Source organism: Oncorhynchus mykiss, chromosome 18 (genome assembly GCF_013265735.2).
Source record: "Oncorhynchus mykiss isolate Arlee chromosome 18, USDA_OmykA_1.1, whole genome shotgun sequence".
Classification (NCBI taxonomy): domain Eukaryota; kingdom Metazoa; phylum Chordata; class Actinopteri; order Salmoniformes; family Salmonidae; genus Oncorhynchus; species Oncorhynchus mykiss.
Genome location: NC_048582.1, coordinates 61623525 through 61641269, shown reverse-complemented (window position 1 = coordinate 61641269; position 17745 = coordinate 61623525). Strand labels below are relative to the sequence as shown.

General features: G+C 41.8%; 1 protein-coding gene across 2 annotated transcripts in view; it reads right to left on the bottom strand.

Moving 5' to 3' along the window:
* The window catches only part of LOC110496663 (protein tyrosine phosphatase type IVA 3), a 64226-nt gene extending 46948 nt beyond the window's left edge, over nt 1-17278 (bottom strand). Inside the window, exon 1 of one of the 2 annotated variants that reach the window (XM_036953447.1) lies at nt 17154-17278. The gene's annotated coding sequence lies outside the window, so the exon portion shown is untranslated. The remainder of the gene's footprint in view (nt 1-17153) is intronic. The other variant, XM_036953446.1, reaches the window with a different exon arrangement.
* Nucleotides 17279-17745: the final 467 nt, after the last annotated feature.

Below are 17745 nucleotides of genomic sequence, written 5' to 3'. Positions count from 1 at the left end.
GGAAATTAAGGTAAGAGAAATATATATTCCAATTATGTGATGATCCGACCGCATTCTGTCCCCTATCAACACTTTTTAAACTTTTGGTGCCAGAGAGAATGGTATAAGAAAGTAGTCAAGGCGACTAGCTTGATTAAGCCTCCACCATGTATATCTCACTAGGTCAGGGTATTAAACCTCCACCATGTATATCTCACTAGGTCAGGGTATTTAAGCCTCCATATATCCACTTGCTTGTAGAGTTGATTGATTCTTATATATATTTTCAAAGAAGCTTGGATCATCATTATTCGGACCGTATAGGTTAATGAGCCATATCTGTTTATTGTCCAATAACATATTTAAAATAATCCACCTACCTTGAGGATCTGTTTGGACAATTTGCACATTTGGATCAAAATTATTGTTAATTAAATCCATCACCCTTTTGAATTTCTTTGCCCATGGAAGAAGTATATTTAGCCCCCCCAGTTCTTTTTCCACAAAACTTCATCTAAAACTGTTGAATGGGTTTCCTGTAAACATTAAATATTATATTCCTTCTCTTTTAGCCAGGTAAATACTGATTGTCTTTTCTTATTATCTGCTAGGCCATTACAATTGTAACTGGCTATACTTATTTCACCACTTACCATAATGAGACACAACTTTCAATTCTATTTATCAAAATATATGTTTGTAAACGTACCATTAAAAAGTAACATGATGATTGAGTGTCTATATAGCTGTACCATGATCTTTGCCTTTCTACTAAGTAAACCTCCAATTGGTCCCTACTATTCCACCCGCTAAAAGCCCTCCTCATCCCGAGTTGGTTTGTCATCCCAATGCCCGGCAGACCACCCTCGACCCCCTGTATCCCATAACCCATAACCGACTGGGATCCATCCTTTGGAAAGAGCACACAGTGCCATTTACCTAATTTAAGTAGATCAACTGCCAAATGCATTTCCATCGCCCTCACCTCGATTTGTATTATATATAGCTGTGGATCATCCTCTATTGTCCCTAACATCTTTTACTTCTTCGCAACAGTTGTGGGATACACACATACACCCACACACACTCAACCCATACCCCTAGACAACCATAAGATCACTTACTCAACAATTGCACCACCCCAGAGCCCAACTCAAGACAGGTCTTGAATTACAAATGTACTCGCAGTTGCAGCTGCACGAGAAGGCCTGCAAGACCGCACAACAAATTAGGCAAAAATTAAGAGATTTTATTTACCATCGTCACATCCTAGATGATGGACAAATGTACACTTCTACCCTGAAACACCCACAATACGGTCACCCGTATTGACCATATTCCATGCAGTCCAACTTTGATTCTGTGCCACTAGGGTCACAATAATGTACCCCCTCTCTGAATGTCCGAGTGTGACCCCCTCCCCATGGGTTACTGCAGCTAGTGTTGCCAGCACTGCCACTGCCTGGGTGGGGGCACCCCACCGGAATCCCCACCGGCTAGGTACAAGGTTCTCATTAGCAGCTATGAGAATTTCCTTGTACAGTATTCTCTCCCTCAGGCTTCCCTGGAATTGTACCAAGGGATAGCCTTGTCACGCAGCATCACAGAGGGCTAGCCTTGTCACGCACCATCACAGCGGGATAGCCTTTTCACGCACCATCACAGAGGGATAGCCTTGTCACACACCATCACAGAGGGGTAGCCTTGTCACCCACCATCACAGAGGGGTAGCCTTGTCACACACCATCACAGAGGGCTAGCCTTGTCACGCACCATCACAGAGGGCTAGCCTTGTCACGCACCATCACAGAGGGATAGCCTTGTCACGCACCATCACAGAGGGATAGCCTTGTCACACACCATCACAGAGGGATAGCCTTGTCACACACCATCACAGAGGGGTAGCCTTGTCACACACTATCACAGAGGGGTAGCCTTGTCACACACCATCACAGAGGGGTAGCCTTGTCACGCACCATCACAGAGGGGTAGCCTTGTCATGCACCATCACAGAGGGGTAGCCTTGTCGCGCACCATCACAGAGGGATAGCCTTGTCGCACATCAACAGAGGGATAGCCTTGTCACACACCATCACAGAGGGATAGCCTTGTCACGCACCATCACAGAGGGGCAGCCTTGTCACGCACCATCACAGAGGGGTAGCCTTGTCACGCACCATCACAGAGGGGTAGCCTTGTCACACACATCACAGAGGGGTAGCCTTGTCACGCACCATAACAGAAAGGCCATCAGATGGGAATTCATGTTTATTTGAAAATTAACATGAATAGAAGTTCAAATGCTTTAATTTGGTATGAATAACCATAAATATTTACATTACTTTGAATGTTTACAATTACCAAACAGCATTACTGTGAATTAAAATAGTCTTATTCCTCTCAGTGGACATGAGGATAACTCAACCTCACCAATACTTCCCACTTGCACCGGCTTTGGGCTACACTATAGCTTTGCTTCAGAAACCGAAGGAAGCGGCTCACATTCCTGCTGTGTTTTCAAGGGGATATTCCCATTCCCTGCATCTGCAGCTGGAAGATTTCAAATGACACACACAAAGCTAGGCTAATGTCACAGAGCTTCCTGTCTCAGAGAGTCACAGCTGGAGCCCCAATCTGCAGAGAAAACACCATGACTGCCATTTGGGATACACATCATGAGAGAGGGGAAAAGACCAGTTTGAACTTCAGACCTGTTTGAACTTCAGAGAAACATAGACATACTCTCCAGTCTCTCTCCCCACAGCCTCACCCCAGTACTGCCTTGTTGGAGTGGAGGGTCACCTCAAATCTGCATTTATTCAGCTTCCTCAAAATTGGCTTTAGGATTAAGGCCAAGTCTCATTCCTCAAAGTGAGTTTAGGAATGTTTTCACTTTCCTGGAAATTATCTTGAGTGTATGTATGTGTCTATACATGTGTGTGTGCAGTCTACTTCATTGTGCCCCAAAGTCTGAGAGTTGAACTGGTGATCTACAATGCTTGGAGGGCGAGGGAGAAGGGGAGAGGCCAACTCCTCGGGGAATCCTACCAGAGCTGTTTAAATCTCCAGTCTGAGATCTCACTCTAGCGCAACACATCCTCTGTGCCACACAAACCCCCACGTTTCACTGCAGAACTTTTAACCCCAAAAATCTGACATTAACTGTAACAGAACTTTGGTGATGGTTAAAAATACTGGGCTAAAACATAGGGCTGTCTGTCTGGCACAAGCCAGAGAGTGTGTGTTTCAAACCCTACCACCCCTCCTCTGATTGGAATAAACTAACAGACAACAATACTTCTACTGCTACTTTCAGCTATTTTCGCTCACATGTACGGTACCTGTAGTTACATAATTACACAACTATTTCCTCTTTGTGCAAGTGCTGGATTTTCACCCACAGTGGCCAATCCACCATTCATTCTGATCTGAACTCCAACCGTCTGATGTACACAGATAAACCCATCTTTCCTAGTATGATGCCATTTTGCCATTTCCTTTTGCAATACATTTTTCTGTGATGTCTTACGGGGATCCTGAACTTCCTTATTTGTAACATTTCAACTGATTTTGCCCTAAAAATAAATACTTTATCCAACAGTATAATGATATTTCCCATTGACTGGTTTGGTTTTTCATATCCCCTTACAATACAGTTTGCAGGTTCATCTGAACCCTGATAGTTTGGCATAACAACAATTCCTGGACCAGACTCTAAAAGCGAGCCACCGATGGACAGTACCAGAAAATATGATTTATTAATTCTGTTTTCTCGTGGCAGAGTCTGCACAAGGCTGACTTTTCAATGCCCCATATATATATAGAGCATTCTTTTTGTTGCAAGTATTTTATATAATAGCATGAATTGAAACAAACGGATTGATGTGTCAATTGTTGTTTTATATGTCAGTTTATAGACCTAATGCCAAAGTATTGGGACATTAAAGACCTGTTCCATACAGACTTAAATTATATATGGCATCACTGACCAACCATTTGAAATGTTTTACTAATCATTTTAAGCCTTTTATGATTTTCTATGGGTGGCAGACAGACAAATTATTTCATTTCTTCTTTAAGTAATTATCTCTTTCTTCCAATTCTGTGGCAGGGCCGTGATGAGTTCGTTACAATTTTGTATTTGAGCGTACACCTCCATACACTGTTGTTATTTGCTTGTGTGACATCATTTTACCATCTTTGTTTAAAATGTCCGTCATAAATATTTTACCCTTCTTGTACATTTTTTTCAATATGTATTTTTTCCAATATGTATTTTTTCTGTCAGTACATATTATTTGCTGTAATATTAGATCTGCCTTTTCTGGAAGATGAAATTTAAATTGTAGCCAATTCTGTAAAACGGGGGACACTGTAAACAGTGATCCATTGTCAATCCCCTGTAAATGTCTGGTTTTAATCTTCAAAACATCTTAAACCATACGATGGGCCTCTAAACATACAATGGGCCTCTCTTAGTACAATACTAGAAAACCCGTTTGGATTTTGATACAATTCTGGTACAAAGGAGGCTTTTAGAGAGAGGTTTAATGTATTTCAAGTATTTAAAAAGATTTCCCATAGAATTAAGACTTTGAACCCAGGTCTGAATCTGATACAAGGGATGACAGCCATCTGGCCAAACTGACTGAATTCTGGAGAGAAGACAGAAGGAAAGGCTGAGCTCACCATGGAACGTTCCACTATGGTAACTGCTTGTAATCTACAGCCAGACTTTTCAACTTCCACATCCTTTCCTCCAAGCATAAAGTTATCTCCCAATAATATCTTCTTCCGCCTGAAGTGTTGCACTGACTTATTCACTTATTTCCACAAATCTAAAGCATTGTCTTGGTGGAGACACGGGATAGTCTAGGGGGAGTTTCTAACATATTGTTTCTACCAGTCATTTCTTTTCAAATAAGCGAATGGAAGTGAAATAGTGCACACTTTGGGAGGAAGGAGAGATAATTGAAAAATAAAAAGTATGTGAACTCTTTGGAATGACCTGGATTTATGCATAAATAGGCAACCAAATTTGATCATCATCTAAGTCACAACAATAGACAAACACAGTGTGCTTAAACTAATAACACACACATTTTAATTGTATTGCCTATATTGAATACATAATTTAAACATTCACAGTGTAAGATGGAAAAGGTATGTGAACCCCCCTAGGCTAATGAGTTCTCCAAAAGCTAATTGGAGTCAGGAGTCCGCTAACCTGGAGTCCAATCAATGAGACGAGATTGGAGATGTTGGTTAGTGCTGCCTTGCCCTATAAAAAAACACTCAAAATTTGAGGTTGCTATTCACAAGAAGCATTGCCTCGAACAAAAGAAATCTCAGAAGACCTAAGATTAAGAATTGTTGACTTGCATGAAGCTGGAAAGGGTTACAAAAGTATCTCTAAAAGCCTTGATGTTCATCAGTCCACGGTAAAACAAATGGTCTATAAATGGAGAAAGTTCAGCACTGTTGCTACTCTCCCTAGGAGTCACTGTCCTACAAAGATGGCGCAGAATGCTCAATGAGGTTATGAAGAATCATAGAGTGTCAGCTAAAAACTTACAGAAATCTCTGGAACATGCTAACATCTCTGTTGACGAGTCTACGGAAGGCCAACAGAAGTTGGGTGATGCAACAGGACAACAACTCAAAACACAGAAGTAAATCAACAACAGAATGGCTTCAATAGAAGAAAATACGCCTTCTGGAGTATTGGAGTCCTGACCTCAACCTGATTGAGATGCTGTGGCATGACCTCAAGAGAGCAGTTCACATCAGAAATCCCAAGAATATTTCTGAATTGAAACAGTTTTGTAAAGAGGAATGGTCCAAAATTCCCGCTGACCCTTGTGCAGATCTGATCCACAATGACAGAAATGTTTGGTTGAGGTTATTGCTGCCAAAGGAGGGTCAACCAGTTATTAAATCCAAGGGTTCACATACATTTCCCACCCTGCACTGTGAATGTTTACATGGTGTTTTCAATAAAGACATGAAAATGTATAAATCCAGGTATTTCCAAAGGGTTCACATACTTTTTCTTGTCACTGTAGACTGATTCCAATAAACATGCAGCCAACCCAACGGTGGTTCAATAGTGATACCAGCCACTCATCCTCAGCCGTTGATGGTAAAGGAGCAAGATGCACCAGGGACTTTGTTTAGAAAACATTCGTACGACGAAATACATCTTGAACATGACATGAAAATGTTATTTACATAGATTTAGCATTGAATATGTAATTTATAAATTAAACATGTTTATTTGTGACCAATACAACTATTTGAATGGGTGTAGACATTACATAAACTAATATTTTACTAAATGTAAACTACACAGAATGTAGTTTTATAAATCAGGCCACCTAATAAGAGCCTAGTTAAGACATTGCTTCATCATCACCACCCTAACAGCCTGCCGTATACACACACCAGCACCAAGCAGCCCCAGAGGACGTCCTCCCTAGTGTCCTGTTAGGCCTTGTTATGCACGGAGGATACCATTACCTCCGCTGGGGACAACACGGAGGGTACCATTAACTCCGCTGGGGACAACACGGAGGGTACCATTAACTACGCTGGGGACAACACGGAGGGTACCATTAACTCCGCTGGGGACAACACGGAGGGTACCATTAACTCCGCTGGGGACAACACGGAGGGTACCATTAACTCCGCTGGGGACAACACGGAGGGTACCATTAACTACGCTGGGGACAACAAACGTTACTTGGACACCAATGCTCTGAAAAAAATCTGAAAAAGTTGGGCTACTTGATTTCTAAAAGTTTTCTTTTGACACATTTGAAAAATCACCATTTTGAAAGCTTTTCCTTTATGATAACCAAAATCTTTGAGTACCCTCCCCTTTTTGAAATTCACCTAACACTTAAACTTAGTGTCAAAGGTCATGTTTGGATTTGATCTCTCAACCTGTTTATATTTGTTATCATACACTCTTTCCTGCTTGGCAAGTCAATTACAGTTTCAGGGAACGGAGGTCTGACCGAAATCGTTCTTGGTTGGACGGCAACAAGTCCCGAGGGACACATTTCCCGGGAAACCATAGAGAGAGAGACCTCATGATGAAACTCAGAGAAATCATGGGACATAAGAGTGTTGTCCAACCTGGTCAAGAGTCCCTGTAGGGCTAACAGTAACATAGGCTACATTAAAACCAGGTTGGAAGATCGACTCTAGGGTCGCATACGTTTTGTACTACCCCAGGGCTCACCTCCAATACAAAATTGTTTTACATTTTAGCAGATGATCTTATCTACATGGACAGATTTTCCATCTAGTCAGCTCTGAGATTTGGAACAGTAACCCTTTGATTACTGCACCAACGCTCTTAACCACCAACGCTCTTAACCTGCTGCCCTAGGGAGTTAACAACACAAAAAGGTGCAAAGTTTTGCCTCAAGTCCTCCATAGGGCTGGGAATTGCCAGGGACCTCACGATAATATATGATCATGATACTTAGGTGCCAATCTGATATGTATTGTGATTCTCACGATTCTATATGTATTACGATTAGATACTGCGATTTTATTGAGATTTGATGTTCCAAACTTATTGCTATATGTCTGCTACAGAGAGAACATTAGATTTTTTGGGGGGGATCAGTCATAGAAGTATAAGTGCTAAAACAACATGCTTAGTTCACTATTTAAAAAGATGTTATAGGATGAAAAATACCAGAGTTTTGGCGCAGGTACAGCCGACTAGCGCTAGCTAACGCTACCTAGCAAAATAAATAAATATAATAAACAACAATAAAACATTTACAGATCGATACTTGGAGTCAAAGTATCAATATAATAACGTCCAAAATAATATTGCAATATGTAACTGTATGGACTTTCCACCCCCATCACTAGTCCTCCAGTCCAACGGCTTCCTTCTCCACTCAGCTCTGCGTGTGGCTAATCACCTCTTATCAACACCGTATCACGTGACCTCAAACGTTCCCGGGGTCAAGTGCTTTCGGATGCTAATCAGATCTGGCCGACGGTTCAAAGCCAGTGGAGGAAAAATGTTTACTTACTTCTCTTTCTGTGGAGGCCGATAGGGATCGAGTCCACAAGGAAGAAAGAGGGGGGACTTTCTAAACAGATTCAACATTTGATTTTGCTATGCCACGTCTTTCCTAAAGAGAAGGGTATTGACCCAATGCCAGCACCACTGGCACCACTTCTGACATTGTGGGCACAGAGGGGCACAACGGACTCCCCTTCAGGGTCCACTGTGGCATAAGCTGGTCCCAGATGTTTGGCGTGACAATGACTATAGGAGGAGTTGGCAAGGCAGCACAAGCAGATGATGGGCCCAGGCTACCGTGGAAGACTCTGGTCAGAAAGCAAAGCAGTGAGGGCAAACTGGTTAATAACAGTAGCATTAGTTATTCTTGGATAAAATAATAATGAATTAGAGGCAGGACAACAAAAGTACTGGTGTGAAAGGGAGCCCTGCCTGTATCACTTCGGCCTTGATCTTCACAGCAGCAGCTTGGCTCACTTTTAGATAAAAGACAACAGCTGCACAGAAAAGAAGAATAACGCCTTTGTTTTAATTCAGTAGCCTGCCTCCTTGAAATGAACACCCTTGAATGATTCATATAATGATTCATATTCATATCTAGATCATGTAAGCAGCATTTCCAGAGAGAAGTATGAGCTGTTGTATAATTTCAATTTAAAAAGTCTGATATTATGGGCGGTAAATCGGAAATTATTCATTTGATTTGATACAATTTCATCTTTGATGACCAACAGTGAAGCAACCACCACACAATCTTCAACTCAACAAACCCCCCCATTCTCTTGGTCTGGGGATGCTGATAATATTATAAACTCTGGGGCATGAAAATCTCTGCCCCAAAGTTCTCATGGGTCTTTGCTTTCTCTTGGAAATCCCACTTCCCGTCTATTTAAAATGTTGTGGTTCATTTTGCTCACTGCTTACGTCAAACATCATCCCATATGTGTGCAACCATTCATGTTGAATTGACACAGAAAAATGATTTGGATGCAAACGCAACTGGGGCCATGTAAGTAGTTGTTATGATTCTCATTTTCCACAGGTGGCACCTAGTGTGACCATAAACGTATGTGAGCGACCGCATGGCACATAAAAAAAAGTGTGGTTGCAAAAGATTGTGGTCTGTCCTACACACAAGCCTTTTATTTAAATTGAAGGCTCTGTCCTATACGATAGAATGCCCTTCACTATAGAAAAACACAAACTAACAAACCACTCTAGGGCTGTTTTATTTTTAAATCCAAAATCCATTAAACACAGGACTGCTGTCATAACAGTGGATTCATTTGACAGTTTGATATTCAGAAGGAGAGCCTATCTTTGGCTTCTATATGCAGCCTCCTGGTTTTGTGTGGACTGGGAGTCCCTATATTTCCTCAAGGAGCTGAATGTAGAGCAGCAACTCCCCAACCAGGCTAAAATACAGGGCTGTGTTCATTAGGCCATAAGGGAAAATGAAAACCAGTGTTTTGGAAAGGTGTCTAACTATTCTATACTGTGTCTCACTATTCTATATTGTGTCTCACTATTCTGTACTGTTTTGTGCCAACTGAATATGACCCCAGGCTTAAACTACAACTGCAGCAGCAGGCACCTGGTCAAGCCAATACCTCGAACACAACCGCCAGCAGACGGCTGGAGGAATCTCCAACAACCACAATCACCCACACATCAAGTGGAGAAAACCATCGCTCCTTCCTCTGGCATTGGGACAGGGGGTCATGTGGAAGTATTTATTTAGGGACCCTTTCAGAGGAGAGCGATGTGGGGCTGCGGGTGGATAGGGTGGTGGTTCAGAAGGCGAGAAGCAGCTGAATTATCATTGGCTCTACAGATAGGACCAAAGCACTTGGTATAGTTCCTTGTGAGACTCATGAGGTCCCTCTCGTGGTGGAAGTGTAGAATATGTTATAGTAGTCAAGTTATTCTCACTGGAATGTCAAAATATGCATTCGTCTATATTTGTAGAGATCATATTTCCATATCCAAATATAATTTTCTTACTCTCTCCAGTCTCCAAGTGTTAACTATCTAAGAGCACAAGGACCAGTGGCGACCCGTCATTCAGGGCAGGTGGGGCAGAGCCTGTTAGAGACCCACATTTAAAAAAAAAAATAAAAAAAAAATAATAATAATATTTTGGGGGTGGGCTTACATGTTATTTTGGCATTAATATGTGTCACATATCAGTTTGCAAACAATGTAAAAATGTATCTTTATAATTGAGTTAATAAAGCTGCATACAACCATGGTCTCTTTTTTGTTTTCTTGAGTAAGGCAGCTCCAAAATGCAGGTGTTTCAGCCTAGCTCAGTGCTTTCTGTGGTGGTGGGGCGGGTATTGCGCCGTGATTGGCTCAGTATTCTGTCACTCATGGGGACCTTGCACATTCGCCAAGCTTCAGTCCTTTAGTAATGGTAGACACCCAAAAGTTCAGCCATTTGGTTCCTACCATAGAGTTATATTACAAGTGCCCTTCCAAGAAGGTTCAAGGTCATTGGCCACAGAAATGACATCAAATCACGTTATATGTACAGTAGCTTTAATTGGACTGATCATGTCAACGTCTTACTTTAACAATCTTAACTAGCAGTCATCATCGTGAATCAAGTCTACTGGCAAATTATTTTTAATCCTTGTCATACGAAGAGAAATAATGAAGAGAAAATATAGATAAAACGTATCGGTGCTCATCGGCCATTGGACATAAACATTACAAAACAAGTTAGAAATCGCAACTTCAACAATGAGTAGTTTGGAAGGAATCGGTGACAGTGGATAACCGCAAGCATTGCAACTTGGAAGTCAGACTGTGAAAATAAGTTTTGAATGGTCGTCTAACTCGGAATTGTAAATCTTTTTCTTTGATGACATAATTTGAGTTTGCCCCACCAAGATTTACATGCTAATATGGCCACGGACAAGGACACAGCCAGGCTCTTGATTCGTCAGAATGCGTATTGAGAAATCACACTCCTCCTTTACCATAAGCTGATGCACTGATGCATTTTGGATCATTACAGTAGAAACCTTTAGAAGCCTTGTCACCTCAGAGACGTGTACAGCTAGCTATATGTTGCTCACAATTTAATATGACATTATTGCTCTAAGACTGTAACAGAATTAACAATCATTCCATACACGAGGGTTTCACAATCTCAGTTCTGGGGCACCCGCCCCTGCACGTTTTGGTTTTTGGCCTAGCACTACACAGCTGATTCAAATAATCAAAGCATGTGGCTCAGTTGGTAGAGCATGACATTTAGAATGCCAGGGTTGTGGGTTCAATTCCCTCCGGGGACCAATATAAACAAGTATGAAAATGAGAGTCTGCTAAAATTACTAATATGTCAATAACGAGTTGGTCATTTGAATCACCTGTGCAGTGCTATGGCAAAAACCAAAATGTGCACCAAGGGGGGAACTCACTACTGCCACACACTACTAAATTCAGAAGAGCATCTTCATCCAGTGACATTGCTATGAAAATTGTCATCTGTAGCCAAATAAATTAGCTGTCAAGCATCAAAGACAGGTTTGAAAACATGATGGAGGATGGGAGCAATGATAACTTCCTGTTGATGCTTCTTCTGTGGTGTTTAACCAGTGCCACCACCTACTGTAGGTTGCGCTCAACACTTGGGGGACTGGTGTAACCAGTGTAAAATGGCTAGCTAGTTAGTAGTGTGTGCTAGTAGCAATTTATTTGGTGATGTCACTCGCTCTGATACCTTGAAGTAGTTGTTTCCTTTGCTCTGCAAGGGCCGCCGCTTTTGTGGAGCGATAGTTCGAGCCCAGGTTGGGGTGAGGAAAGGGACGGAACAACTCTGTTACAGTGGCATTTAGAAAGGAATCTTTAGTATTGCTTCAAATATACTTACAGTAGCCTATATTATGCGCGGACCAACTGGCAAGTGTCTTCGCTGACAATTTCAACCTCTCCCTGACTGAGTCTGTGATATCTACATGTTGCAAGCAGTCCACCATAGTCACTGTGCCCAAGAAAGCGAAGGTAACCTGCCTAAATGATTACCGCCTGTAGCACTCACGTCGGTAGCCAGGAAGTGTTTTGAAAGGCTGGTCAAGGCTCATATCAACAACATCCTCCCGGATACCCTAGACCCACTCCAATTTGCATACCGCCCCAACAGATCCACAGATGATGCAATCTCAAATCACACTCCACACTGCCCTTTCCCACCTGGACAAAAGGAACACCTATGTGATGCTGTTCATTGACTACAGACCAGCGTTCAACACCATAGTGCCCACGACGCTCATCACTAAGCTAAGGACCCTGGGACTAAACACCTCCCTCTGCAACTGGATCCTGGACTTCCTGATGGGCCGCCCCCAGGTGGTAAGGGTAGGCAACAACACGTCTGCCACGCTGATCCTCAATACTGGGGACCCTCAGGGGTATGCGCTTAGTCCCTTCCTGTACTCCCTGTTCACCCATGACTGCATGGCCAAACGCGACTCCAATACCATCATTAAGTTTGCTGGCGACACACCAAGACAGTCATGAAGAGGGCACGACAACACCTTTTCCCCAGGCTGAAAAGATTTGGCATGGGTCCCCAGATCCTCAAAACGTTCTACAGCTGCACCATCGAGAGCATCCTGACAGGCCCAGTACGCACTACGGGCCAAGCTTTCTGCCATCCAGGACCTATAAAATAGGTTGCGTCAGAGGAAAAGGTCAAAATATTGTCAGAGACTCCAGTCCATAGACTGTTTTTCTGCTACTGCACGGCAAGCGGTACAGGAGCGCCAAGTCTAGGACCAAAAGTCTCCTTAACAGCTTCTACCCCCAAGTCATAAGACTGCTGAACAATTAATTAAATGGCCACCTCACTATTTACATTGACCCCACTCCATTTATTTTTTACACTGCTGCTACTCTGTTATTATCTATGCATAGTCACTTCACCCCTACCTACATGTACAAATTACCTCGACTAACCTGTACGCCCGCACATTAACTCGGTACTGAGTCAACATAGCCTCGTTATTTCTATTTTATTGTGTTACTTTTTATTATTTTTTACTTTAGTTTATTTGGTAAATATTTTCTTAACCCTTCTTGAACTCCACTGTCGGTTCAGGACTTGTAAGTAAGTATTTCACAGTAAGGTCTACACTTGTTGTATTCGGCGCACGTGACAAATTAGGTTTGATTTGATTATACCAATGGCAAAAATGCAGGCTATTTTGGGGCATAATCAACACATCATTATTCTACTTAAACAGTAAAAAAAATTGGGGTATCACTTTTTTGTGTCATCCTCAATGATTGTAAATGCATAATGTCTACATGTGGTTGGATTGTGTTTTTAGACTGGCAAATAAATCTAATTAAAATCACAACAAATGTAAGGTATTTTTAGAAACAACAAAAACAGCTTGCATCCTCTGGCTGGCTGTGGTTAGCCGAATTTGAGATTAGGGAAATTCCTTGCTATTTTCTTTAAAATAAACTCATGGCTAGATGGCTTGCCTAGGGCTTATAGCTGTTCTCTGAGTGGAGGCTAAATGCCAAATATGCAAATCACGTCTTGTATGGCAACGCCCGCTGGCGGTAGAAAGTTATAGCTTTGGGCATAGGGAAAGTGGCAAATAGCAAGCGAGAGGAAATGTTTTGCTATCTGGGTTGCTGATTGGCTGAATACCTGGGGCGCTAGGTGGTTGGAGTTGTCAACAAAGCAGTAAGACAGAAATATGAGGCCAAGTTATCGAACTAACATTAGTTTCTTTGAGAAGATATACAGTGCTTTCAGAAAGTATTCACACCCCTTGACTTTTTACATATTTTGAAAGTGTTAGAGCCTGAATTTAAAATGTATTAATTAAATTCAGATTTTATTGGTAGTGGCCTACACACAATTGTGTTTTTAGATTTTTTTACAAATTCATTACAAGTGAATAGCTGAAATGTCTTGAGTCAATAAGTATTCAAACCCTTTGATATGGCAAGCCTAAATAAAGTTGGACTCATCTGTGTGCAATAATAGTGTTTGCCATGATTTTAAAATGACTACCCCATCTCTGCACCAGACACAGCAGTCAAGCATTGAGTTTCAAAACACATATTCAACCACAAAGACCAGGGAGGTTTTCTAATGCCTCACGAAGAAGGGCACCTATAGGTAGATGGGTAAAAAAAAGCAGACATTGAATATCCCTTTGAGCATGGTGAAGTTATTAATTACACTTTGGATGGTGTATCAATACACCAAGTCACTACTAAGATACAGGCGTCCTTCCTAACTCAATTGACGGAGAGGAAGGAAACCGCTCAGGAATTTCACTTTGAGGCCAATGGTAGCCTTAAAACAGTTACATAGTTTTCTCCTATCACAGCCATTAAACTGAGGAAGGATCAACAACATTGTAGTTACTCCACAATACTAACCTAAATGACAGAGTGAAAAGAAGGAAGCCTGTACAGACTAGTAAATATTCCAAAACATGCATCCTGTTTGGAATAAGGCAAAAAAGTAAAACTGCAAATAATGTGGCAAAGAAATTAATGTTATGTCCTGAACACAAAGTGTTATATTTGGGGCAAATCCAACACAACACATCACTGAGTGTATGGTGGTGGCTGCATCATGTTATGGGTATGCGTGTCATCCGCAAGGATAAAAATAAATGGAATGGAGCTAAGCACAGGCAAAATCCTAGAGGAAAATCTGGTTCAGTCTGATTTCCACTGGGAGACAATTTCACCTTTCAGCAGGACAATAACCCAAAACACAAGGCCAAATATACAAGACAACATTGAATGTTCCTGAGTGGCCTAGTAACTGTTTTGACTTAAACTGGATTGAAAATCTATGGCAAGACTTAAATGGCTGTCTAGCATCATTCAACAACCAACTTGACAGAGCTTGAAGAATTTTTAAAAGAGTAATGTGCAAATATTGTACAATCCAGGAGTGCAAAGCTCATAAAGACTTACCCAGGAAGGCTCACATACAGTGGGGCAAATAAGTATTTGGTCACCTACAAACAAGCAAGATTTCTGGCTCTCACAGACCTGGAACTTCTTTAAGAGGCTCCTCTGTTCTCCACTCGTTACCTGTATTAATGGCACCTGTTTGAACTTGTTATCAGTATAAAAGACACCTGTCCACAACCTCAAACAGTCACACTCCAAACTTCACTATGGCCAAGACCAAAGAGCTGTCAAAGGACACCAGAAACAAAATTGTAGACCTGCAATTCCAGGCTGGGAAGACTGAATCTGCAATAGGTAAGCAGCTTGGTTTGAAGAAATCAACTGTGGGAGCAATTATTAGGAAATGGAAGACATACAAGACCACTGATAATCTCCCTCGGTCTGGGGCTCCACGCAAGATCTCACCCCGTGGGGTCAAAATGATCACAAGAACGGTGAGCAAAAATCCCAGAACCACACGGGGGGACCTAGCGAATGACCTGCAGAGAGCTGGGACCAAAGTAACAAAGCCTACCATCAGTAACACACTACGCCGCCAGGGACTCAAATCCTGCAGTGCCAGACGTGTCCCCCTGCTTAAGCCAGTACATGTCCAGGCCCGTCTGAAGTTTTCTAGAGAGCATTTGGATGATCCAGAAGAAAATTGGGAGAATGTCATATGGTCAGATGAAACCAAAATATAACTTTTTGGTAAAAACTCAACTCGTCGTGTTTGGAGGACAAAGAATGCTGAGTTGCATCCAAAGAACACCATACCTACTGTGAAGCATGGGGGTGGAAACATCATGCTTTGGGGCTGTTTTTCTGCAAAGGCACCAGGATGACTGAGCCGTGTAAAGGAAAGAATGAATGGGGCCATGTATCGTGAGATTTTGAGTGAAAACCTCCTTCCATCAGCAAGAGCATTGAAGATGAAACGTGGCTGGGTCTTTCAGCATGACAATGATCCCAAACACACTGCCCGGGCAACAAAGGAGTGGCTTCGTAAGGAGCATTTCAAGGTCCTGGTCTCCAGATCTCAACACCATAGAAAATCTTTGGAGGGAGTTGAAAGTCTGTGTTGCCCAGCAACAGCCCCAAAACATCACTGCTCTAGAGGAGATCTGCATGGAGGAATGGGCCAAAATACCAGCAACAGTGTGTGAAAACCTTGTGAAGACTTACAGAAAACGTTTGACCTCTGTCATTGCCAACAAAGGGTATATAACAAAGTATTGAGATAAACTTTAGTTATTGACGAAATACTTATTTTCCACCATAATTTTCAAATAAATTCATTAAAAATCCTACAATGTGATTTTCTTGATTTTTTTTCTCATTTTGTGTGTCATAGTTGAAGTGTACCTATGATGAAAATTACAGGCCTCTCTCATCTTTTTAAGTGGGAGAACTTGCACAATTGGTGGCTGACTAAATACTTTTTCCCCCCACTGTATATATACATTTTTTAAACTATATTATATATTAGCAATCATAAGTGTTGGGTAAAAAACAATCACACCCCCCCCCCCCCCCCCCCCCCCCCCCTAATGGGCGGGCCACCGCTGGGTAGGATCTACTAGTCTTGTTGCTGAACAACCTGCAAGAACTGCCCTGCTTTTGCCTTGACTGACAATGATTGTAACAATGTCATACATAGTCTAATCAAACACTTACATGGTTGTCATATAGTCACTTACATGACTATACATGGTTACAAAGTAGCTAGACATTCATTCCACTACCCGTCCAATGTCACATTATCGCACTACTGCTATAGTTACTTCGACAAACTTGATGACAGAACTAGAATGCCGGTGTTGTCCGGCATCAGCCGCATTCGAATAGTCGTGATTTGGAGCTCGTGCGAGTAGGCTATACAATCTCAAATTAAGTAGCCATCTAATTACTCTGTATCATTTCAGACTTGCTTGCCAACAATAACTTACTGGGCTACAGCTGTTGCCAGGCTACCCTGCTTGGCCAAGCAGCAGGAAGACACACCCTGTGCAGATCGCATGGCGATGTCTTTAGTGCATGGCTGCTGGAAATTGTCATCATACCGTTATATTTCGAGCTAAATGCACCAGTTTGACCTGCATTAGACTCTTTATTCACAGTAGTGTTTAAACAAGTTATTAGCGTACTGCTGTAGGTTTATGATTAGTAGTCTACTCACCAGTCGTTTTCCTGCCGATCAAATCTGGGCTGAAACTACCGGTAGGTCCATTGGTTAGCAATACCAAGGCGGACGGAGTAGTGGGTTCATGTGCACTGAAGTTCCTCCCACCGGCTACGTGCATCAGGCAGGACTCTGAGAGCGTGATGTTGGGACTAATGGGTAGGGCCGGCCCTAGTTTTTGGGGGCCATGGACGAGATGTGGTTATTATTTGATGACTTTTTAAAATGTCATTCCAAGTCATCAACTCATCTCTATAGAGCTGCTGCCCATGCTGTCTGACAAATTCACTATTTTGTAGTTCTTCAAAGTAAATAAGGCATACTTTTATGACTACTGAATACCACGTATCAATCACTAAGATAATGTATTTTCAGGTACACATACCTCACAAAGCAACAGCTGCTCTTCAGAAAGTATTCAGACCCCTTGACATTTTCCACATTTTGTTACGTTACAGCCTTTTTCTAAAATGTATTAAATAATTAAAAATCCTCAGCAATCTACACACAATACCCCATAATGACAAAGTGAAAACCATTTTTTTAATGTTAGCAAATATGTTTAAAAACAGAAATACCTTATTTACAT